This window comes from Giraffa tippelskirchi, chromosome 13 (assembly GCF_054371585.1).
Source record: "Giraffa tippelskirchi isolate mGirTip1 chromosome 13, T2T-mGirTip1v1.2.pri, whole genome shotgun sequence".
In the NCBI taxonomy this organism is placed as follows: domain Eukaryota; kingdom Metazoa; phylum Chordata; class Mammalia; order Artiodactyla; family Giraffidae; genus Giraffa; species Giraffa tippelskirchi.
This window is the reverse complement of record NC_137287.1, coordinates 51,281,560-51,305,684: the sequence shown is the minus strand read 5'-3', so window position 1 is coordinate 51,305,684 and position 24,125 is coordinate 51,281,560. Positions and strand designations below refer to the sequence as shown.

At 42.2% G+C, this 24,125-nt stretch overlaps 1 long non-coding RNA gene across 1 annotated transcript in view; it reads right to left on the bottom strand.

Moving 5' to 3' along the window:
• Positions 1-24,125, bottom strand: part of LOC145532115 (uncharacterized) — a 100,578-nt gene that overhangs the window by 48,502 nt on the left and 27,951 nt on the right. Inside the window, exons 2-3 of the long non-coding RNA XR_014073001.1 lie at positions 19,995-20,073; positions 19,625-19,910 (exon numbers count right to left, since the gene is read on the bottom strand). This is a non-coding gene — a long non-coding RNA (uncharacterized LOC145532115). The remainder of the gene's footprint in view (positions 1-19,624; positions 19,911-19,994; positions 20,074-24,125) is intronic.

Genomic DNA, 24,125 nt, shown 5'->3' with positions numbered 1-24,125 from the left:
CACGCCAGGCCTCCCTGTCCATCACTGACTCCCGGAGTCCACCCAAACCCATGTCCACTGAGACGGTGACGCCATCCAGCCATCTCATCCTCTCGTCCCCTTCTCCTCCTGCCCTCAATCCTTACCAGCATCAGGGTCTTTTCCAGTGAGTCAGCTCTTTGCATCAGGTGGCCAAAGTATTGGAGTTTTAGCTTCAACATCAGTCCTTCCAATGAACACCCAGCTGGTTGGGTCTCCTTGCAGTCCAAGGGACTCTCAAGAGTCTTCTCCAGCACCACAGTTCAAAAGCATCCATACCTGACTACTGGAAAAACCATAGCTTTGACTAGATGGACCTTTGTTGGCAAACTAATGTCTCTGCTTTTTAATATGCTGTCTAGGTTGGTCATAACTTTCCTTCCAAGGAGTAAACGTCTTTTAATTTCACGGCTGCAATCACCATCTGCAGTGATTTTGGAGCCCAGAAAAATAAAGTTTGACACTGTTTCCCAATGCAGGGGGTCCAGGTTTGATCCATGGTCAGGGAACTAGATCCCACATGCCACAACTAAGACCCAACACAGCCAAATAAATAAATAAAATTTTTTTAATCTTAAAAAAAAACCAAGCAAGTAAACACTGAGGACAGTGCCCCTTTCCTCAGTTGAGCAAATTTTCTGTGCAAAGGTCCCTAGTCTAGGCTGCCTCCAAAGTCCCTGTTAGGCAATGCAGAAGCCCATGATTCTTTTGTGAGGATTCTTTCCAGCTAAGAAGTTTCTAGCCATAATTCAGTAGCATCTTGTGTTTTCTTCTCAGTCAAACAGGCTGTGAGACTTGGTCCTCTCACCCCAACCCATGCACACATGCTTCTGAAAAACGATATGGATTTTCAGCATGGTTGATAAAACAGAAAGATAAAAAGCCCAATTTTTCTTTTTATGATAGATAAGACTAATTAACTATAAATGTCAAGTACCCACAACTTAATTAATTCCAGTTCATTTAACTACAGTAATTAGATTTTTTTCCCCAAGCAAAGCAACAGACTGTTTTCGAAGGTCATAGACTAATACTACAATGAACAAAGCTGAAAGACCTGTACTTTGGATAAAAGGTGAGGGCTGGTGCCTGTGGGGGAAACAGACCACACAAAATAAAACATAATTGGCAGGCCGATGAACAGAGTTTGTTTGAAATGTATACATACTGCATCTTTGATTAATAGCACCAATGAGTACTTGAAATTAAGCCTTTAAAATTTTTAGAAACTTTTCATTATAATGAGAAAATTGAAAATAAGAAATCTGACTGGGGTTTGAGTCAGACCCTCAAGAAGCCAGAATTCTATTTAATGAGAAATTTGCCTTTTGTTTTTAAGAAAAGCAATTTTAATGGGCATATTTGATCAATATATGCCAAGTTCTCCAGAGCATAATCTGGATGAGAAGAGATTTAATCAAGGAAGGGTTAACAGGTTTGCCTTTAAAAATAAAAAGCTTAAGAAAGTTCGAAGGGGCTGGTAGGGGCTTGTGGTAACTGGGAGAAGGATTTTGAAGGATATTTGGAAAGAAGTTAATAAAAAGGTGTGGGGGTGGGAACTTCCCTGTTGGTCCCGTGTTTGGGAAGCTGGCACAATCTCTGGTGAGGAAGTAACATTCCACGTGCCTCGTGAAGCAACTAAGTATGCTTGCCTCAACAAGAGATCCCACGTGATGCAACAAAGACCCGAGGCATCCAAATAAGTAAACATTTTTAAAGGGTGGGGAGGGAAACTAAGATACACAGATGACATGTATTCATCCATCTGTAGATAACGAAAATCTACCAAAGATGGAAGAAATTTCCCAAGGAGCAAATGTGGTCAGTGCAGTTCAAAACGAAGATTCAGTTTTAATTTGTTTTTTGTGCTACCTTCTGCCCGCATTTCCCCAAGAATTCAATTAAAGTCTTCCAAATGGAACTGGATCATGAGAGTGGAGTGTTTGGGAAAAGAAAGAAGCCCCTTGTGTCCAGCATGGGCTGAGGACACAGAAGGAAGGTCACAACTGTGGAAGCAGGAGGAGCTGGGTGTCAAAGGCAACAGCGGGGAAGGAAAGGCATATGGCAGGGAGGATTGCTTCAGTAGAAAGAATGCCTCCCCAACAAGACTCGGTGGTGACCTGCCAGGACCTCTGTGAGTACATGGCATGGGGCTATTGACGTGAGACAAATAGACTGCCAGATATTCCTCCAGTAAAGATGGGTTTATTCAGGATTGGCAGAGAATCGCAATTCAAGGTCTGCAACCATGATGAGCCACATGCAAGCTCCCCAGATAGCAAGGCAAGGAGAGCGCTTTTATAGAAGGGATGAGGAAGTTGGGAGGGCTGTAGGAAACAGAGACTATTGAGTTTTTGCTGGCTGAGTTCTTGCCAGGAGTGAAGAGTCTTTTTGCCCCCTGCTGAGCTCTGCTATGGTTACAGGGTATGAGAGCTTCCCTTCTGGTCGCCCAACTCTATTTAATTGAGGTTTCATGTTTATTTATTTATTACAGGGCATAGGATTTTTTCATACTTTGAAAATTAATTTTTATTGGAGTATAGTTGCTTTACAACGTTCTGTTAGTTTCTGCTGTTTTCACCCTTTTCTAATTGACTCATTCCCTTCATTTGTGCTGTGTGCATGCTGTGCTTACTTGCTCAGTCACGTCCCACTCTTTGTGACCCTATGAGAGCCTGTAGCCCACCAGGCTCCTCTATCCATGGATTCTCTAGGCAAGAATACTGGAGTGGGTTGCCATGCCCTTCCCCAGGGGATCTTCTCAATCCAGGAATTGAACCCAGGTCTCCTGTATTGCAGGCAGATTCTTTACCATCTGAACCACCAGAGAAACCCAAGAATACTGGAGTGGGTAGCCTATCCCTTCTCCAGGGGATCTTCCCAACCCGGGAATTGAACTGGGGTCTCCTATATTGCAGGCAGATTCTTTACCACCTGAGCTACCAGGGAACAGTGTGTTGGTTCACTTCCAGCCCTCAAAGGTTTCCAAGTAATTTTAAATTATTATGAACTCATGTATTTAAATGAATTTGTTGTTATTATCTTTATTAGGTGCTCGGATTTTCCCATCTCTGGCCTAAGGGAGCTTCTTGAAATTGCACAAGCCATTTTTAAAACTTTAGATATAAACCCTGAATATTCGTTGGAAGGACTGACGCTGAAGCTCCAATACTTTGACCACCTGCTACAAAGAGCTGGTGGAAAAGACCCTGATGCTGGGAAAGATTGAAAGCAGGAAGAGAAGGGGGAAAAAGAGCATGAGATGGTTGTATGGCATCACTGACTCAATGGACATGAGTTTGAGCAGACTCTGGGAGACAGTGAAAGACAGGGAAGCCTATCAAGCTGCAGTCCATGGGGTTGTAAAGAATCAGACACAACTTAGTGATGAAACAAGATATAACTTATATCTAACATTTCCAGGTTTACAATGTAAAGACTCAGTATTTGTATGTATTGCAAAATGATCACAACAATAAATTTAGTTAATATCCATCACCAGACACTGGTTACAAATTAGTTTTTCTAGTGATGAGACATTTTAAGAGCTACTTAAAAAATTTTTAAATGTCACAAACCACTTTTAATATGAAGCCATTTTAAGCCATTTTTTAAATATGAAGGAAAAGGGAACGCAACATTTTAAATCAACTATACTCCCATAATTTTTTTTTTAAAAAGCTGGAGAGGTTGACCAGTTTTCCCAGCACCACTTGTTAAAGAGATTGTCTTTTCTCCATTGTATATTCTTGCTTCCTTTGTCGAAGATAAGGTGTCCATATGTGCGTGGGTTTATCTATGGGCTTTCTATTTTGTTCCATTGATCTATATTTCTATCTTTGTGCCAGTACCATACTGTCTTGATGACTGTGGCTTTGTAGTAGAGCCTGAAGTCAGGCAGGTTGATTTCCTCCAGTTCCATTCTTCTTCCTCAAGATTGCTTTGGCTATTCGAGGTTTCTTATATTTCCATACAAATTGTGAGATGATTTGTTCCAGTTCTGTGAAAAATACCATTGGTAGCTTGATAGGGATTGCATTGAATCTATAGATTGCTTTGGGTAGTATACTCATTTTCACTATATTAATTCTTCCAATCCATGAACACGGTATATTTCTCCATCTGTTTGTGTCCTCTTTGATTTCTTTCATCAGTGTTTTATAGTTTTCTATATATAAGTCTTTTGTTTCTTTAGGTAGATATATTCCTAAATATTTTATTCTTTTTGTTGCAATGGTGAATGGTATTGTTTCCTTAATTTCTCTTTCTGGGAAAATTGGTCAACCACTTGTAAAAGAATGAAACTAGAACACTTCCTAACACCGTACACAAAAATAAACTCAAAATGGATTAAAGATCTAAACGTAAGACCAGAAACAATAAAACTCCTAGAGGAAAACATAGGCAAAACACTCTCCGACATAAATCACAGCAGGATCCTCCATGACCCACCTCCCAGAATATTGGAAATAAAAGCAAAAATAAACAAATGGGACCTAATTAAAATTAAAAGCTTTTGCACAACAAAGGAAACTATAAACAAGGTGAAAAGACAGCCTTCAGAATGGGAGAAAATAATAGCAAATGAAGCAACAGACAAACAATTAGTATCAAAAATATACAAGCAACTTCTGCAGCTGAATTCCAGAAAAATAAACGACCCAATCAAAAAATGGGCCAAAGAACTAAACAGACATTTCTCCAAAGAAGACATACAGATGGCTAACAAACACATGAAAAGATGCTCAACATCACTCATTATTAGAGAAATGCAAATCAAAACCACAATGAGGTATCATTTCACACCAGTCAGAATGGCTGCTATCCAAAAGTCTACAAGCAATAAATGCTGGAGAGGGTGTGGAGAAAAGGGAACCCTCTTACACTGTTGGTGGGAATGCAAACTAGTACAGCCACTATGGAGAACAGTGTGGAGATTCCTTAAAAAACTGGGAATAGAACTGCCATATGACCCAGCAATCCCACTGCTGGGCATATACACCGAGGAAACCAGAATTGAAAGAGACGCGTGTACCCCAATGTTCATCGCAGCACTGTTTACAATAGCCAGGACATGGAAGCAACCTAGATGTCCATCAGCAGACGAATGGATAAGGAAGCTGTGGTACATATACACAATGGAATATTACTCAGCCATTAAAAAAAATACATTTGAATCGGTTCTACTGAGATGGATGAAACTGGAGCCCATTATACAGAGTGAAGTTAAGCCAGAAAGAAAAACAACAATACAGTATACTAATGCATATATATGGAATTTGAAAGATGATAACGATAACCCTATATGCGAGACAGAATAAGAGACACAGATGCATGGAACAATTTTATGGACTCTGAGGGAGAAGGTGAGGGTGGGACGTTCTGGGAGAATAGCATTGAAACATGTATATTATCATATGTGAAACAGAACACCATTCCATGTTCGATGCATGTGACAAGGGCTCAGGGCCGGGGCAATGGGATGATCCAGAAGGATGGGATGGGGAGGGAGGTGGGTGGGGGGTCCAGGAAGGGGAACACATGTAAACCCATGGCTGATTCATGTCAATGTATGGCAAAAACTATTACAATATTGTAAAGTAATTAGCCCCCAACTAAAATAAATAAATTTATATAAAAAAAAAAGCTGGAGAAAGAGAGAATCTCAAGGATATCAAGGCAGCAGACATCTGTGAACTGACATTCTTCTGGTTATTTCTTATCACCTTTTCCTATCATCCCTCTTTTTCAAAAACTAGATCAATTGACCTTAGTTCACGCATCTTACCAGACTTAAAGTAAAACCTTGACTAAATTTCCTGTGTATTTAATAAGTTCCAAGTCTGGTCCAGACTGTGCCAGGCAATGCCCCCTTCTCTGGTGGCTGGGCTCTTGACCCTAATGTGTCCTCACTGTTTGTGAAGGCAGTCACAGTGGTGATTTTCCTGACTAGACTTGACTTCTGGGATTAAATTGGGCAAGGCATCAACAATAAAAGCTACTGTGAAATGTAATCATTCTTCAATAGTTTGGGTAATCCTTCCTTTCTGAAATGACTTGTTGTGATTGATCTGTAAAGGAACTTCATCCTTGCAGGTAGTTTCCAACCATAGGTCATTGGGTTTCTGGCCCCTGACCAGAATGGGCAAATGCAGATGCCGCTGTCAATGGCATTGAAGCTATGCTGTGACTATGAGGAAACAGGTAGGAGCAGAGTGAAGTTTCTCCTTCCCAACTGCGCTGGCTGTTTATACATGAGTCTTATGTCCAGTTTCCAGAAACCTTCCCTCCAAACTCTTCGTGGATTCTCAGACATGACACCTGTCTGTCATAATACCTATTTTCCCAGATGCTCAAGGGCCAAGAAGTCTTTCTGAGGCTGCTGCTTTGGAAAGATCAAGTCAGGGTCCTGGGGAGCACAGAGGTCCTTGGTGAGGACAGTGACCCCCTGCTCTAATCTGGCCAGTGGAGTGTCCACCACAACGGCCTGGAGTGGAGACAAGAGACCATATGAAAAACTCTCTCTCCTTCTTGATGTAGAAAATATTGAGTCAAATGAACTTGAATCTTGGCTCTAGCATTTGTTCATTACCTTATCTAATGTTGGGTCCTATTTGAAAGGAGATTCTGAGAACAAGTCTTGAGGGCAAGTAGTTACCTTGGGAGGTGGTTCCAGGAAGTACACATACGGGATGGGGAAGAAAGGAGGGGAGGGGAAGGACACCTCTACATGGTACGGGAATGAGAAATTTACTACTGTGGGCAACTGTCTCCTTCCTGCTGGGGGACTCCAGGGTGCTGTGTAGAGTATACCTCAGCATCACGCCACACAGGAGGAGAGGAAGCTGGAGCATTTATCCACTGACATCTATCCGGGTGGCCCAGGGACTGCTCCCAGGGGTGTAAACACTCTAGCCTTTCTGTGATGCTCTGTGTGGGCTGAGTTTGCTTCTGCAGCCAGAGAAAACCAGGCCAAAGGTGAGCGATTCCTCTGATCTGACGTCAGCAGGTGTATGTGAGTGGTGAGTCTACCACAGACATGTTAAGCAATGTTTCAAAGCCTTGGTTTTCTCCTGTGGAGAGTGGAGATCACAGCAGCTACTCTTCCAGATTCTTATGAAGGAGAAAAGCTCATGTGAGGGAGCGCTTGGTACAGTGCCCTCAAAGTAGGTACCTTCCTTTTTCTTGTAGACTCTCCATAGCTATGACAGCAGATAATCCTGCTAACAGGCTCCATGCTTTACAGAACTGAGTGGAAGGAGGGGGTGGGGTGGAAATGGCGGGTAGGCGCTGGGTTGAGCATCGCTGGTGAACAGGAAGAAAATCATCAGGTAGAGTATTGCATCCTTGTCCATGGGGATGCTTCAACATATTTGCATAGAAAGATAAGATTTGTACAGTTTCTTCATAAAGTTTTCCCAATGGCACCTCTTTAGCATGATGTGTTTCAAAAGCTAAATTGCTGACTGGTGTCTTAAAATGGAATCTTTGCTTTGGGATCAGGTAGCAGAATATGTATAATTTGAACCAATATATTCCCTTCCATTCTTCAAAAATTAAGTACTCTCTGCCATTAACTCAAGGCATCCCACACTTCCTTCAGTTCAGTTCAGTCAGTTCAGTCGCTCAGTCATGTCCGACTCTTTGCAACCCCATGAGTCGCAGCACGCCAGCCCTCCTGTCCATCACCGACTCCCAGAGTCTACCCAAACCCATGTTCATCGAGTCGGTGATGTCATCCAGCCATCTCATCCTCTGTCATCCCCTTCTCCTCCTGCCCCCAATCCTTCCCAGCATTAGGGTCTTTTCCAATGAGTCAACTCTTTGCATGAGGTGGCCAAAGTATTGAAGTTGCAGCTTCAACATCAGTCCTTCCAGTGAACACCCAGGACTGATCTCCTTTAGGATGGCTGGTTGGATCTCCTTGCAGTCCAAGGAACTCTCAAGAGTCTTCTCCAACACCACAGTTCAAAACCATCAATTCTTCGGCGCTCAGCTTTCTTCACCGTCCAGCTCTCACATCCATACATAACTACTAGAAAAACCATAGCCTTGACTAGATGGACCTTTGTTGGCTGAGTAATGTCTCTGCTTTTCAATATGCTACCTAGGTTGGTCATAACCTTCCTTCCAAGGAGTAAGCGTCTTTTAATTTCATGGATGCAATCACCATCTGCAGTGATTTTGGAGCCCAGAAAAATAAAGTCAGCCACTGTTTCCACTGTTTCCCCAACTATTTCCCATGAGGTGATGGGACCAGATGCCATGATCTTAGTTTTCTGAATGTTGAGCTTTAAGCCAACTTTTTCACTCTCCTCTTTCACTTTCATCAAGAGGCTCTTTAGTTCTTCTTCACTTTCGGCCATAAGGGTGGAGTCATCTGCATATCCGAGGTTATTGATATTTCTCCCAGCAATCTTGACTCCAGCTTGTGTTTCTTCCAGCCCAGCGTTTCTCATGAGGTACTCTGCATATAAGTTAAATAAGCAAGGTGACAATATACAGCCTTGACGTACTCCTTTTCCTATTTGGAACCAGTCTGTTGTTCCATGTCCAGTTCTAACTGTCGCTTCCTGACCTGCATACAGGTTTCTCAAGAGACAGGTCAGATGGTCTGGTATTCCCATCTCTTTCAGAATTGTCCACAGTTTATTGTGATCCACACAGTCAAAGGCTTTGGCATAGTCAATAAAGCAGAAATAGATGTTCTTTTGGAACTCTCTTGCTTTTTCGATGATCCAGTGGATGTTGGCAATTTGATCTCTGGTTCCTCTGCCTTTTCTAAAACCAGCTTGAACATCTGGAAGTTCAGGTTCATGTATTGTTGAAGCCTGGCTTGGAGAATTTTGAGCATTACTTTACTAGCGTGTGAGATGAGTGCAATTGTGTGGTAGTTGGAGCATTCTTTGGCATTGCCTCTTTTTGGGATTAGAATGAAAACTGATATTTTCCAGTCCTGTGGCCACTGCTGAGTTTTCCAGATTTGCTGGCATATTGAGTGCAGCACTTTCACAGCGTCCTCTTTCAGGATTTGAAATAGCTCAACTGGAATTCCATCACATCCACTAGCTTTGTTTGTAGTGATGCTTTCTAAGGCCCACTTGACTTCACATTCCAGGATGTCTGGCTCTAGGTGAGGTGATCACACCATCGTGATAATCTGGGTCGTGAGGATCTTTTTTGTACAGTTCTGTGTATTCTTGCCACCTCTTCTTAATATCTTCTGCTTCTGTTAGGTCCATACACACTTCCATAGGGGAGAGGAAATCATCTCAGTTGAGATGACTATCCTTCTTGCTCCTCCTTGGACAATTGCAGAGACCAAGACAAGAGGTACATCTTGGTAAACAGGGTATGAACCCCACCCTGGAAAACTCAGATTCCAGTTACATCAATTTGAGTCCTCATGACATGATAATATCCAGAGCCTCATAAAAGAAAATGGGAACATCATACTCTGTTTCTGAAATCGAGCTGTGGTAAATGGGTTACAAATTGCTTTGCATCTTCTCTTGGCAAAGAAGTAAGACAGTGCAGATTGCATGCATTTGTGGGTAGGTGGGGCTGTGCTGTGTCTTTCTTGTTTTGTTCTGTTTTTATTACAAGTGCATTTGGGTCTGAGTGTGTGTGTGTGTTTAGGTAAATGATCTGGGCTAGAGAATAACTAGGATCAGAGATCTAACCCATTATGTCTCTTTCTGTTCTTACCTCAAGATGAATATATCAGTCAGGATAGGCTAAGCTATGCCAAGATAACAAACAGTCCCTAAATTCTAGTGGCTTACAGAAGCAAAGGTTGATTTATTGCTCCTTCTATATGTCCCTCTGGAGAAGGCAATGACACCCCACTCCAGTACTCTTGCCTGGAAAATCCCATGGACGGAGGAGCCTGGTAGGCTACAGTCCATGGGGTCGCTAAGAGTAGGACACGACTGAGCAACTTCACTTTCCCTTTTCCCTTTCATGCACTGGAGAAGGAAATGGCAACCCACTCCAGTATTCGTGCCTGGAGAATCCCAGGGATGGTGGAGCCTGGTGGACTGCCGTCTATGGGGTCGCACAGAGTCGGACACGACTGAAGAGATTTAGCAGCAGCTATATGTCCCTCAAGGATCAGCTGGGAAATGATCTCTGCCTTTGTTCATCTAATCTCCCTTCAGGACCCAGGATGATCAGCAGCCATTATCTGGAAAGTTTCTAGTAACTGTAGAAGAGGAGAAAGATAGAGAGAGAGCACCCTGGATGTCTTTCCATCTGTTATTAAATGCTCGGCAGTTCCCTGGTGGTCCAGTGGTTAGGACTCCATGCTTTCACTGCCAAGTGTGAAGGTTCAGTCCCTGGCTGGGGAACTAAGATCCCACAAACCTTGCAGTGCAGCCAGTAATAATAATAATTAAATGTTCAACCTAGCAGTGACATACATCAGTTGTGCTCACAGCTTATTGCCCAGGATTGATCATGGTTGCCAATCAACCACCTGGGGCTCTAGGAAGTAGGATGCTAACATGCACCCAGAAGGGAAAGAGAACTGAACTATCTGGTGAACAGAAGTCATAGCCACTTCAACCTGAGTTGTGGCCAGAGGGTTTGGGGTCATTATAACCTTCCCGCTCTTATACAGAAATGTCCCACCTCAGAGACACAGTATTACCATATTCAAGATATAAAATTTCAATCATTTATTTCCAGATCAGCTTTGTCCAGTAAAACTTTCTGCAGTAATGAAAATATTCTCTCTACTGACCAATAGAGCAACTTCCAGCCAGGTATAGTTATCAAGCAGTTGGAATGTGAGAAGGGTGAATGAGCAATAAATGTTTAAATTTGAATTTAGCTTTAATTAACTTAAATTTAAATTCAAATAACCACTAGTGGCTATGTTGTATTGGCCAACATAGTTCTCAGTTCAGTTCAGATCAGTTGCTCAGTCTTGTCCGACTCTTTGTGACCCCATGAACCACAGCACGCCAGGTCTCCTTGTCTATCACCAACTCTCTGAGTCCACCCAAACCCATGTCCATTGAATCGGTGATGCCATCCAACCATCTTATCCTCTGTCTCCCCTTCTCCTCCTGCCCTCAATCTTTCCCAGCATCAGGGTCTTTTCAAATGAGTCAGCTCTTCGCATCAGGTGGCCAAAGTATTGGAGTTTCAGCTTCAGTTTCAGTTTCCTTCCAAAGGACACCCAGGACTGATCTCCTTTAGGATGGACTGGTTGGATCTCCTTGCATTCCAAGGGACTCTCAAGAGTCATCTCCAACACCACATAATCCTAGACCACTGAAATCCACATTATGGATTTATTATCCATCAACAATTATAACAACATTACCTACCCCCTTAAATTTGTATTGCATTCTATAATTTTCAAAATGTTCCTATATATACCACTCATCTCATATGATCCTCCCAACATCCTTAAGAGATAGACAAATAAGTTTATAACACCCATTTTATAGATATGAAAACCAGAATTCAGAGAATTTAAGTGATTTTCTCACAATAGTGGGAGGGTTAGTGGTACAGAGACTAGAAACCACGTCTCAAGGCAGAGGTGTACCTTGTTTGACATTAGCACTGTTTGTCCCTCAATAAATACTTGACTCAACACTTGAAAATTTTAAGAACGTCAAAGTTAACTCATATCTCCTTCCTTTGAAGCACTTATTTTCATAAGCACTTCCATAGCCCCCTTTTCAATATTATTCCATATTAGTCACACAGTAAGCTTGTATTAATCACATTCTTTCTTGAATTGCTGTCAGTGTAATGTATGGATTTCTTTTCTTTTTTAAAAAAATCTAAGTTGTAAACTCCTTAATTTTAAATCTAAGTAATTTGTAAATTCCTCAAGTTTAGAAACATTTCTTTCTTTGGTCATTTTCTCAGTGCCCAGAGTGACCAATTGTCCCAGTTTGCCTGAGAGAGAGAGGTTCTCAGGATGCAGGACTTTCAGAGCCCAAACCAGGATAGTCCCAGACATGGGGTCAGCTGGGCACCCAGGGGCCCAGCAAAAGGCTGAGTTCACAGGTTGAACTGAATTGAATATTAAACTAGTAAAGATGTGTTTCAATCACCATCCTTACTATAGTCAGCTGAGCAGTATAGGTACTCCATAAATGCTTGTTTCAGTTTTGCAACAAAAATAAAGGGTGATAAACTTTGCATATGCTTCTGCATGCATGCTGAGTCACTTCAGTCATGTCTGACTCTGTGTGACTGTATGGACTGTAGCCCACCAGCCTCCTCTGTCCGTGGGATTCTCCAGGCAAGAATACTGGAGTGGGTTACCATGCCCTTCTCCAGGGGATCTTCCTGGCTCAGGGGTTGAACCCACATCTCATGCAGCTCCTGCTTTGCAGGAGGATTCTTTACCGATGAGCCACTGGGAAAGCCCTTGCATACACTTCCTTATGTCTAAATAGCAAACTAAGGAAGTGGATGTGGAGGAGGCGGCGGGGAACTGTGTTATGCCAGTCGACCTCTCTTCTATTTCTACATCTGGTTTGAATGTTATTTCCAAGTGGAGAATAAAAAGAAATTATGTCTTACTGATCTGGATGTAGCAGATAACTATTCTAAAGTTTGAATGTTTATTTTCAAACTTTGATGTTTTCTCTCATTCTTTGAACCAACAATAACCTATCTCTCTTGGGAGCAAGGCTAAGTTCTTGCCTTGTGGATTTCCCAAGCCTCTACTCTTATACACAGGACTAGAGCTTTGATTTTGATCTGTGTATTTGGGGCAGGGGAGGTCATTCTCTATTGTGCCTTGAGCCTCTGAATGCCTCAGTCACTACAGCATATTGATTTCCTCAACACTTCAAATGAGAAAGTGCCTTTTTTTTAATTTAATTTTTTATTGAAGGATAATTGCTTTACAGAATTTTGTTGTTTTCTGTTAAACCTCAACATGTATCAGCCATAGGTATACATATATCCTCTCCCCCTTGAACCTCCCTCACAATTCCCTCCCCACCTCACCCCTCTAGGTTGATACAGAGCCCATGTTTGAGTTTCCGGAGCCATACAGCAAATTCCCGTTGGCTATCTATTTTACATATGGTAATTAAGTTTCCACGTTACTCTTTCCATACATCTCACCCTCTCCTCCCCTCTCCCCATGTCCATGAGTCTATTCTCTATGTCTGTTTCTCCACTGCTGCCCTGTAAATAAGTTCTTCAGTACCACTTTTCTAGATTCCATATATGTGTTAGAATACAATATTTATCTTTCTCTTTCTGACTCACTTCACTATGTATAATAGGTTCTAGGTCCATCCACCTCATCAGAACTGATTCAAATGCACTCCTTTTTATGGCTGAGTAATAGTCCATTGTGTACATGTACCACAACTTCTTTATCCACTCATCTGTCGATGGACATCTAGATTTCTTCCATGTTCTAGCTATTGTAAATAGTGCTGCAATGAACAATGGGATACATGTGTCTATTTCAATTTTGGTGCCTTTTGAATAGCAAAAAGGCAACTCTTTGTACATATCCTGAATAACAATCTCCTGCATTTGTATGCAGATTTGCAATGTCTTCGGTGCTTCTCATCACAACCAGCAGCTTTGCTGTACTCTGCATCACTACCACCTGGTGTGGCTTCCCTGGTGGCTCCCATGGTAAAGAATCTGCCTGCAATGCAAGAGACCTGGGTTCGATCCTGGGTTGGGAAGATCCCCTGGAGAAGGAAATGGAAACCCACCCTAGTATTCTTGCCTGGACGATTCCATGGACAGAACAGCCTGGCGGGCTATAGTCCATGGAGTCGAAAAGAGTTGGACATGACTGAGCGACTAATACTTTCACTTTCACCACCTGGTGAACTTCATCAGGACATCTGCTGGCCTGCATTTTATCCACTAGGTGTGTTTTTGAAAAGCTGGGGCTTAAACTTGCTTTTTTAAAGCTGTGTGATTCTGTTTTATTTTATATTTTTTGGCCACACCACGTAGCATGTGGGATCTTAGTTCCCCAGGGATCAAATGTGCGCCCCCTGCATTGGAAGAGCAGAGTCTAAACCACTGGACCACCAAGGAACTCCCTAACCTTATTTACGTAAATAAAATGCTTTGGCATTTGGTATCTGCAAGAATACACAGAAGAACTGTACAAAAAAGATCTTCACGACCCAGATAATCACGATGGTGTGATTACTCACCTAGAGCCAGACATCTTGGAATGTGAAGTCAAGTGGGCCTTAGAAAGCATCACTACGAACAAAGCTAGTGGAGGTGATGGAATTCCAGTTGAGCTATTTCAAATCCTCAAAGGTGATGCTGTGAAAGTGCTGCACTCGATATGCCAGCAAATTTGGAAAACTCAGCAGTGGCCACAGGACTGGAAGAGGTCAGTCTTCGTTCCAATCCCAAAGAAAGGCAATGCCAAAGAATGCTCAAACTACCGCACAATTGCACTCATCTCACATGCTAGTAAAGTAATGCTCAAAATTCTCCAAGCCAGGCTTCAGCAATACATGAACCGTGAACTTCCAGATGTTCAAGCTGGTTTTAGAAAAGGCAGAGGAACCAGAGATCAAATTGCCAATATCCGCTGGAGCATCGAAAAAGCAAGAGAGTTCCAGAAAAACATCTATTTCTGCTTTATTGACTATGCCAAAGCCTTTGACTGTGTGGATCACAATAAACTGTGGACAATTCTGAAAGAGATGGGAATACCAGACCATCTGACCTGTCTCTTGAGAAACCTGTATGCAGGTCAGGAAGCAACAGTCAGAACTGGACATGGAACAACAGACTGGTTCCAAATAGGAAAAGGAGTACGTCAAGGCTGTATATTGTCACCCTGCTTATTTAACTTATATGCAGAGTACATCATGAGAAACGCTGGGCTGGAAGAAACACAAGCTGGAATCAAGATTGCCGGGACAAATATCAATAACCTCAGATATGCGGATGACACCACCCTTATGGCAGAAAGTGAAGAAGAACTAAAGAGCCTCTTGATGAAGGTGAAGGAGGAGAGTGAAAAAGTTGGTTTAAAGCTCAACATTCAGAAAACTAAGATCATGGCATCTGGTCCCATCACTCCATGGGAAATAGATGGGGAAACAGTGGAAACAGTGTCAGACTTTATTATTTTGGGCTCCAGAATCACTGCTGATGGTGACTGCAGCCATGAAATTAAAAGACGCTTACTACTTGGAAGGAAGGTTATGGCCAACCTAGATAGCATGTTTAAAAGCAGAGACATTACTTTGCCAACAAAAGTCCGTCTAGTCAAGACTATGGTTTTTCCAGTGGTCATGTATGGATGTGAGAGTTGGACGGTGAAGAAAGCTGAGCGCCGCAGAATTGATGCTTTTGAACTGTGGTGTTGAAGAAGACTCTTGAGAGTTTCTTGGACTGCAAGGAGATCCAATCAATCCATCCTAAAAGAGATCAATCCTGGGTGTTCATTGGAAGGTCTGATGTTGAAGCTGAAGCTCCAATACTTTGGCCACCTCATGCGAAGGGTTGACTCATTGGAAAAGACCCTGATGCTGGGTGGGATTGGGGGCAGGAGGAGAAGGGGACGACAGAGGATGAGATGGTTGGATGGCATCACCGACTCGATGAACATGGGTTTGGGTGGACTCCGGGAGTTGGTGATGGACAGAGAGGCCTGGCGTGCTGCAATTCATGGGGTCGCAGAGAGTCGGACACGACTGAGCGACTGAACTGAACTGAACTGAATATTCCATTGTGTATATGTACCACAGCTTTCTTATCCATTCATCTCCCAATGGACATCTAGGTTGCTTCCATGTCCTGGCTATTATAAACAGTGCTGCAATGAACATTGGGGTACATGTGTCTCTTTCAATTCTGGTTTCCTTGGTGTGTATGCCCAGCAGTGGGATTGCTGGGTCATATGGCAGTTCTACTTCCAGTTTTTTAAGGAATCTCCACACTGTTTTCCATAGCGGCTGTCCTAGTTTGCATTCCCAGCAACAGTGTAAGAGGGTTCCCTTTTTTCCACACCCTCTCCAGCATTTATTGTTTGTAGACTTTTGGATAGCAGCCATTCTGACCGGCATGAGATGGTACCTCACTGTGGTTTTGATTTGCATTTCTCTGATAATGAGTGATCTTTTCACGTGTTTGTTAGCCATCTGTACGTCTTCTTTGGAGAAATGTCTGTTTAGTTCTTTGGCCCATTTTTTGATTGGGTCATTTATTTTTCTGGAATTGAGCTGCAGGAGTTGCTTGTACATTTTTGAGATTAATTCTTTGTCAGTTGCTTCACTTCCTATTATTTTCTCCCATTCTGAAGGCTGTCTTTTTACCTTGCTTATAGTTTCCTTCGTTGTTCAAAAGTTTTTAAGTTTAATTAGGTCCCATTTGTTTATTTTTACTTTTATTTCCATTACTCTGGGAGATGGGTCATAGAAGATCTTGCTGTGATTTATATCAGAGAGTGTTTTGCCTATGTTTTCCTCTAGGAGTTTTATTGTTTCTGGTCTTACGTTTAGATCTTTAATCCATTTTGAGTTTACTTTTGTGTATGTTATTAGAAAGTGTTCTAGTTTCATTCTTTTAAAAATTAAGCTATGTATGTGTTAGTCACTCAATTGTGTCCGAATTTTGTGACCCCATGGACTGTAGCTCATTAGGCGTCTCTGTCCATGGGATTCTCCAGGCAAAAATACTAGAGTGGGTTGCCATGCCCTCCTCCAGGGGATCTTCCTGACCCAGGAATCAAACCAAGGCCTCCTGCCATCATAGGAAGATGTTTTACTGTCTGAGTTACCAGGGAAGTGGCAAAAATTAAGCTATGTAAAATTAAAATGAAACAAATTATATTCTTAAAAGGTGATGAATTTGCAAAACCCAATACATCCCAATTATTTTACTACATATTACTATTATCTGTGCCCTTGAATTTATGTCTGTTATATCTGAATGGAGGAAACACTGCATAACAGCATGCTCTCACAGGTTGGTAGTTTGGAACAGGCCAGGCTGGGGATATTTACACCATGGAAATGGGCAAACCGTACAAGCCAGGGGTTTTTGCCATGCTGATAGTTAGTTGTTGAACATTTACCAACATAGCTGTGACCATAATAATCTCACAAAGAAAGCCGTCTAATTCCAGATTTATAATTGAGGAAACTCTGGCCACTAAAACACAAGACTCAAGCAAGAAACGGCCCTGGTGGATCCTGCACTGAGGCTCTTGGCATGATACCACACTGCCTCTCTGTGCACTAAGGAGGAACTGCTCTCGCTCTGCATCTCAATGCCAGGCTGCCCAGAAGAAATCTGATTGAAAGACCTTGTGTGCTGAGTGAGGGTCTAGGCCCCACCTCCTAAATTTCTCTGCCCAGCATGGGCATTGTGTCATTCTACTACCCTGGAGAAAGAAGGCCACTTGCTATAAATTCCAAGGTGCTGGGAGAAAGCTCTGGGTGAAGCACTCTTTCACAACCACAATTTGCGGTCTGTTGTAAAGGACTTTAATTGCTTCAAGGTATAGGACTTGCCCGTGTGTGTCTGCAGCATGGTAAGACTAACGGGGAGCTGAGTCCAGGCACCTGTGGAGTTGAGAGCAGTGGCCTGACCATTCAGAGATGGATGTACAGAAATGTGGCCTGAAGACCCAGCAGGGAGTCTTCAAAATAGCCCTCAGAGAAGCTTCTTTGATGAGCTGAGGTGATTCAGCGGCTTCTGCACTGTGCATTTATGCTCATAAATCACACAGCTTTGCAGGCATTGTAAGACATCTCCCACCATGAGTTAAAAAGAAATGTGCTTGCTGCAGTAGCATTAACGAGCTACTGCCAGTTATTTTGCTCAGGTACTTTCATTTTAAGGGACAATTTGATTTTTGTTGTTATAGATTATTGGGTGCACACACGTTTAAATAGGCTAATTATTGAACCACTCCAAAAAGAATCTCAGTCAAGTCATTTTCCCTGGAGAATATATCCAGGAAACCTTTGAAGACTTTAAATGTGTTATTTTAACCTCCACAATCCAGAAGGTCTAAAGCCCAATTTACCTAGGCTGTGGGTGTGAATCTCCTGGAGAGATTTAGAAACCTTGGTGCCTATAGCTCACCACCCAGAGATGCTGACTGAAGGGGTCTGGTCTGGCTGTTTGAAGTTTTAAAGCTCCCCAGAAGACTCTTGTGCACTGTTAAGTTGGAAATGACTATTTTAAAACTTTGTATCTCTAAGTGTGGTTGATCTGTGGACCAGAAGCATCAGGGAACCTGTTGTGTGAATGTGAATGTCACTCAGTTGTGTTGGATTCTTTGCGATCCCATGGGGCATAGGCCTGCCAGACTCCTCTATCTGTGGGATTTCCCAGGCAACAATACTGGAATGGGTTGCCATTCCTTTCTCCAGGGGAACTTCCCAACCCAGGGATCAAACCTGGGTCTCCTGCATTGCAGGTAGATTCTTTACCACCTCAGCTACCAGGGAGTCTGTTAGAAATGGAGAATTCTGGGACTTCCCTTGAGGTCAAATGGTTAAAGGCCCGTGCTTACAATGCAGGGGGTGCAGGTTTGACCCCTGGATGGAAAACTAAGATCCCACATGCTGTGAGGCATGGCCAGAAAAACAATAGAGAATTTGCCCCAGACACATCGAATCAATCTGTACTTTGATACAGTCTCTAGATGATTCCCTGGTGGCTCAGACGGTAAAGCGTCTGCCCATAATGCTGTAGACTCAGGTTCGATCCCCCGGAGAAGGAAATGGCAACCCACTCCAGGACTCTTGCCTAGAAAATTCCACGGATGGAGGAGCCTGGTGGGCTACAGTCCATGGGGTCGCAAAGAGTCAGACACGACTGAGCGACTTCACTCACTTCACTAGATGATTCAATTGTGCAGTCCAAGTTGAGATTGTCTAGAGACCAGAAAAAAATGCTAGAGTCTAATCTTGTGACAGTCATGGCTCATCTTCCTTAATTCAGAGTAGAAATATTTTTTTTCCTCATTCCTCATATCCATTTAGGTATCAAGTCCTGTTGATTTTCTTTCCAAATAAGTCTCTCTTGTGTCTCACAAGCTTGTCCCTCGCCAGCCCCTTCCACCTTTCTTGAGGGCAGCTGCTGAAAAAAATCTTTTCACTACATTTGCTCAAAAAATTCCCATGGACCCCCTATATCCCATCATTTCAGATGTGAATTTCCCTACCTGAATCGAAGGCCATCCTATGTCTGGCTCCAGGCGACCTGTTTAACCTGATTTCCCCCATGTGTCCCTCTGGTGCCTGCTGGCCTTTTCACCAATTACAATATGCCAGCCAGTTCCTCTTGATGTTGGCTCCTGGAAAGCCATTCCCTTGCCATCTTCCCTGTGTCTTTCCAAACCTCATTCATCTTTCAAGGCTATTTCTTTTTGCTCTGAATGCCTCCAGCACTGATAACCTGACATATTTATTAGCTCCTCATCTCAGATGGGTCACCAATTTTCATGCCCCTCATCCAAGCTGAGCATGGAGCGCCAAAACAGAAAATGTACCCTGGAGATTAACTCAGCTTCTTTCTGTTCAAAATAGGCATGGCCTCCCTCCTTCCCCTTGAGAAGGCTCCAACTGATGCCACCCCATGACCCCATATGATTACCCCATATGATTACCATTTGCTCCCAGCACTTAGGTCCAGCTTGGGGGTTTAGCCTCTTCCATCAGGCTAGGGGAGGCCTCAGGTTCAGTCTGGCAGGCTTTCTGGGTCCAGTGCTGTCATCATTAATTTAGCAGATCACCATTCTGGGAGGTGGTGGTGGAAGTGGGTGGAGAGAGGCAGAGACAGATATGATTCGCAGGGTAATGGCAGTAACTCACGTGTGTGGAGGGCTGTCTCTATGCTGAGCATGATTCCAAGTGTTTTATATATTATTTCTTTATTTCAAAAAAACCTTTTTGCTATAAAACAAAACATAGACAGAAAATAAAATAAAACAGGCAATGAACTGTTATAAAGCAAATGCCCTTGTGAACATCACGCACCTCAATGAACAGAACCTCCCTGGTGACTGTGGATTGGCCCACATCTCTCATCCCAATCAGGATGTCTTGCTTCCTTTCCCTACAAAACAAAACCATTATTTTAACTTTTTAAAAATTGTGGTAAAATACGATAGCACAAAATTTACCATTTTTAGTGTGCAATTCAGTGGCATTACATACATTTACACTTTTGTTCAACCATCACCACTCTCCATCTACAGACCTTTTTCATCTTTCCTTGTTGAAATTCTGTCCTCATTAAACAATACCCCAGTTCCCCTCCCCCTAGTCCCTCTCAACCACAGTTCCCTTTCTGTCTCTCTGAAATTGACTATTCTAGGTCTTTCATATAAACTCATACAGTATTTGTCCTCATTTCACTTAGCATAATGGCTTTAAGTTTCTTCCAGGTTACAGCAATTTCAGAATTTCCTTGCTTTTTATGACTGAATAATATTCCACTGTATGTATATAGCACATTTTGTCTGTCCACTCATTTGCTGATGGACACTGGGGTTGCTTCTGACTTTGGCTATTGTGAATAACATTGCAATGAACATGGCATATGTATACATATGTACAAATATGTACCTTGACTTTCATAGTAAACACTTTTTAAATACTTTTATCAGGCTCCCCTCATGGCTCAGTGGTAAAGAATCCACCTGCCAATGCAGGAGACAGGGGATTTGATCCCTGTTCTGGAAAGATCCCATTTGCTATGGAGCAGTTAAGCCAATGCACCACAACTATTGAGACTGTGCTCTAGAGCCTGGGAACTGCAGCTATTGAGCTCACATAGCCTAGAGACCCATGCTCCACAACAAAAGAAGCCACCACAGTGAGAAGCCTGTGCACTGCAACTAGAGAGTTGCCCTCACTCATTACACCTAGAGAAAAGCCTGTGCCGCAATGAAGACCTAGCACAGCCAAAATTAATTAGTTAATTAATTAATATTTTAAATAAATTTATTTTAAAAAATAGTTTTACCATCCCATTGTGCATATCCAAGCACTTTAATTTGGTCTTGACCATCCCTTACACTTTTGATATAATATTTCTTTTAATTCTCTTTTAATATGCACTTTAAAAATACTATTTCTTATACTAGCAAATCCTATGCAATAGGTATTGGGTTGGCCCAAAATTTCACTCAGGTTCTTCTGTAAGATGTTATGGAAAAACCCAAATGAACTTTTTGGCCAACCCAATATTATTACTGTCCCATTATGCAGATGAGGACACTGAGGTTTCTCAAGGCCAAAAAGCTAGAATGTAGTGGAGCCAGAATTAAGATACAAATACATTGATTCCCACAAATACTTTTTCAATTACACTGGCCATTTTTTATAACTTCAGGTTCATTACATTAGTACAGTTTTTCAAGATGCATATTAGTGTCATTGGACAGCTTTAAAAACAAAATCATGAACTAATTAAACTAATTAAATTTGTTGCTTGTGGGATTCCAGTATGTTTGAAAGCCTCTGATGAGGTGATGTTTGAGCTGAAACCCAAATGACAAGAAGGAACCCTCAAGGATCAAGTCAAAGAAAGTAGATTCTGAGCAGAAAGATCAGCAAGTGCAAATGCCCTTAGGTGAAGAGACAGGCTCACTCAAGGAACAGAAGAGTTAATGTGGCTGGACCTGGCTGACAGAGGAGAGAGCAGGAGAGGCAGGGAAAGGTACAAGGGTCAGTTCTATTGCCTGTGGTAAGGTATCTGGGTTTTAAGTAAATGCATTAAAGAGGAAGTCACCGAACAGTATCATGCAGAAAAACAGCATGATGTGAGGTGCATTTTAGGGAAGTCATGATGCCTGCTACGTGAAAATTGTATTGTGGGGAGCAAGAGTGCTAGATGCAGTTAGGAAACAGAAGAGTCTTCAGTAGGATGGTAGAGGCTTGGAAGGGCATGGCAGGTGCATGGAGAGAAGAGGACAAGCTTGGAAAATAGAAACCAGTAAACAGAGGAGGTGTTTTCAGTCTTCAGAACTCAGTATTATGAGCTTCTCAGATGAAATGTGCCCTTAACACAAACACCCTATAAATACATAATGACATGGATATCATTAAAGGTGATATCTCACCTCACCATTTTTAAAATTTAAGTGGAGAGAAATGGGAGGTTGATTGAGTTATTCTAACTCTTGAAATCCTTTGAGGATTGATGATTCCAAAGGGAAATTACTATGTTTGGTGATGAAAAGTTCCAAGTTTTTCTTTTATGGACCAATTAAAACAGGGAGTAATGTTCCAAGTAGACCCTTCCCTTCCTTCTTTAGAGAATTAATGCTGCTCAGTGATGTCATTATAGTAGAAACAAAGAGGTCCATGTAATATGACTTGGGTAGAGAGTGAGCTGCTTTCCATACTGAATGCAGTTGAAAATATAGTCAATGGCGGGACCTGCCTTTTGAGTGTGTGTTCTCTCTTCTGGGCTTGCTTTATGGCTAATCTGATGTCATTTAGCACCACACTCCTTGAATTCAAGAAACAGTGTATCTGACAGGATGAATATCATATAAAAATATTGTGATTAAAGCCATTTCCTTTGGGCACAGCCTCACTTCTGTGGCATGCCTGCCGTAAATACTGAATGACTCTCATCATGAGAAAACACCAGACAAAACCAAATCATCCTCTTCAAAATGTCTAGGTCGTAAAGAACAAAGAAAGGCTGAGGAACTATTCCAGATTAAAGAGAAATGTCAACTATCCGCAATGTTTGACCAGAGATGAAAGAACACAATTGAGAGAATTGCTGTAATTTGAATATGGGCTGTCTATTTGATAATCATATTTTATCAATATAGTAAAATAACCAGGATTTGATAATGGTATTGTAATTACAGAAGGGAATGCCCTTCTTCTTAGAATATGTGGGCTAAAGTATTTATAGGTAAAGGGTTATGATGTCTGAAGTGGTTCAGCAAGATTAAAAAAAAAAGAAACAGGAAAAAATACATAGAAATGTGAGGCAAAATATTGGGTTGGACAAAAAGTTCAGTTTTTTCCATAACATTTTATGAAAAAACCCAAAAGAATATTTGGCCAACCTAATGCTTTTGATAAATGTAGACAAAAGGTATGCAGGTCTTCATTGTTTCATTTTTGAAATTTTTCTATACGTTTAAAATACATGGCTTAAATAGAATGTTTTAAAATTAAATAAAGAAAAAGCCATTTTCCTTTATAGGTCTGACTATAGTGTACTCTTGCCTGGAAAATCCCATGGATGGAGGAGCCTGGTAGGCTACAGTCCATGGGGTCACTAAGAGTTGGACACAACTGAGCAACTTCACTTTCACTTTTCCTTTTCATGCACTGGAGAAGGAAATGGCAACCCACTCCAGTATTCTTGCCTGGAGAATCCCAGGGACGGCGGAGCCTGGTGGGCTGCCGTCTATGGGGTCGCACAGAGTCGGACACGACTGAAGTGACTTAGCAGCAGCAGCAGCATAGTTTCTATATTGGATAAGCACCAAAATTAGGGATTTCTAATTGGACTGCTCACACACAAAGAAACCACAAAAGCTCAAGGAGAATCTGCCCAGGAATCTCAGCAGAAGGTTCTGGAATTGTTTCCATCCAGTCTGCATGCTGACATCTGAATCCATTCTGTCCCATATGTAGTCCCATTTCTTCTGCCTTCCAAAACTTTTCAGGATCTCTCTATTCTTCCTCTATGATTTGTGATTATTCTCTGGTTTTCTCCCCTCTGCAACTCTTTGAGTATCTGACGGTCTTGCGTTCTGCTTTGGGAATCATTTTTTATTTTAGCATCTTAAAAAAGTCACCTGCAGTGAATCCCTATGGTGCGCTTACAGACACTCCATGCGGTGATTTATGTGCTGAGACTCCAAGACTGGAAGGGTGCCCCCCAAGGTACCCCAGAGGGACAGAGCGGCCAGAAGAGCTGCAGGGAGGGATGCTGAAGGATGGCTGCCAAGAAGCTGCAGGAGCCACAGGCTGAAGTTTCTTTCTATAGAGCTGCACTTGGATCCAAGGGAGCCTAGTTCCCATTTTAGCTGTTTCAGGGTCCAACTCTGTGACCTTGGACTACTCTCTTACTCTCATTCTCCTCACTGGTAAAATAATCAAACTCAAGATCCTCTTAGGTTTAAAATT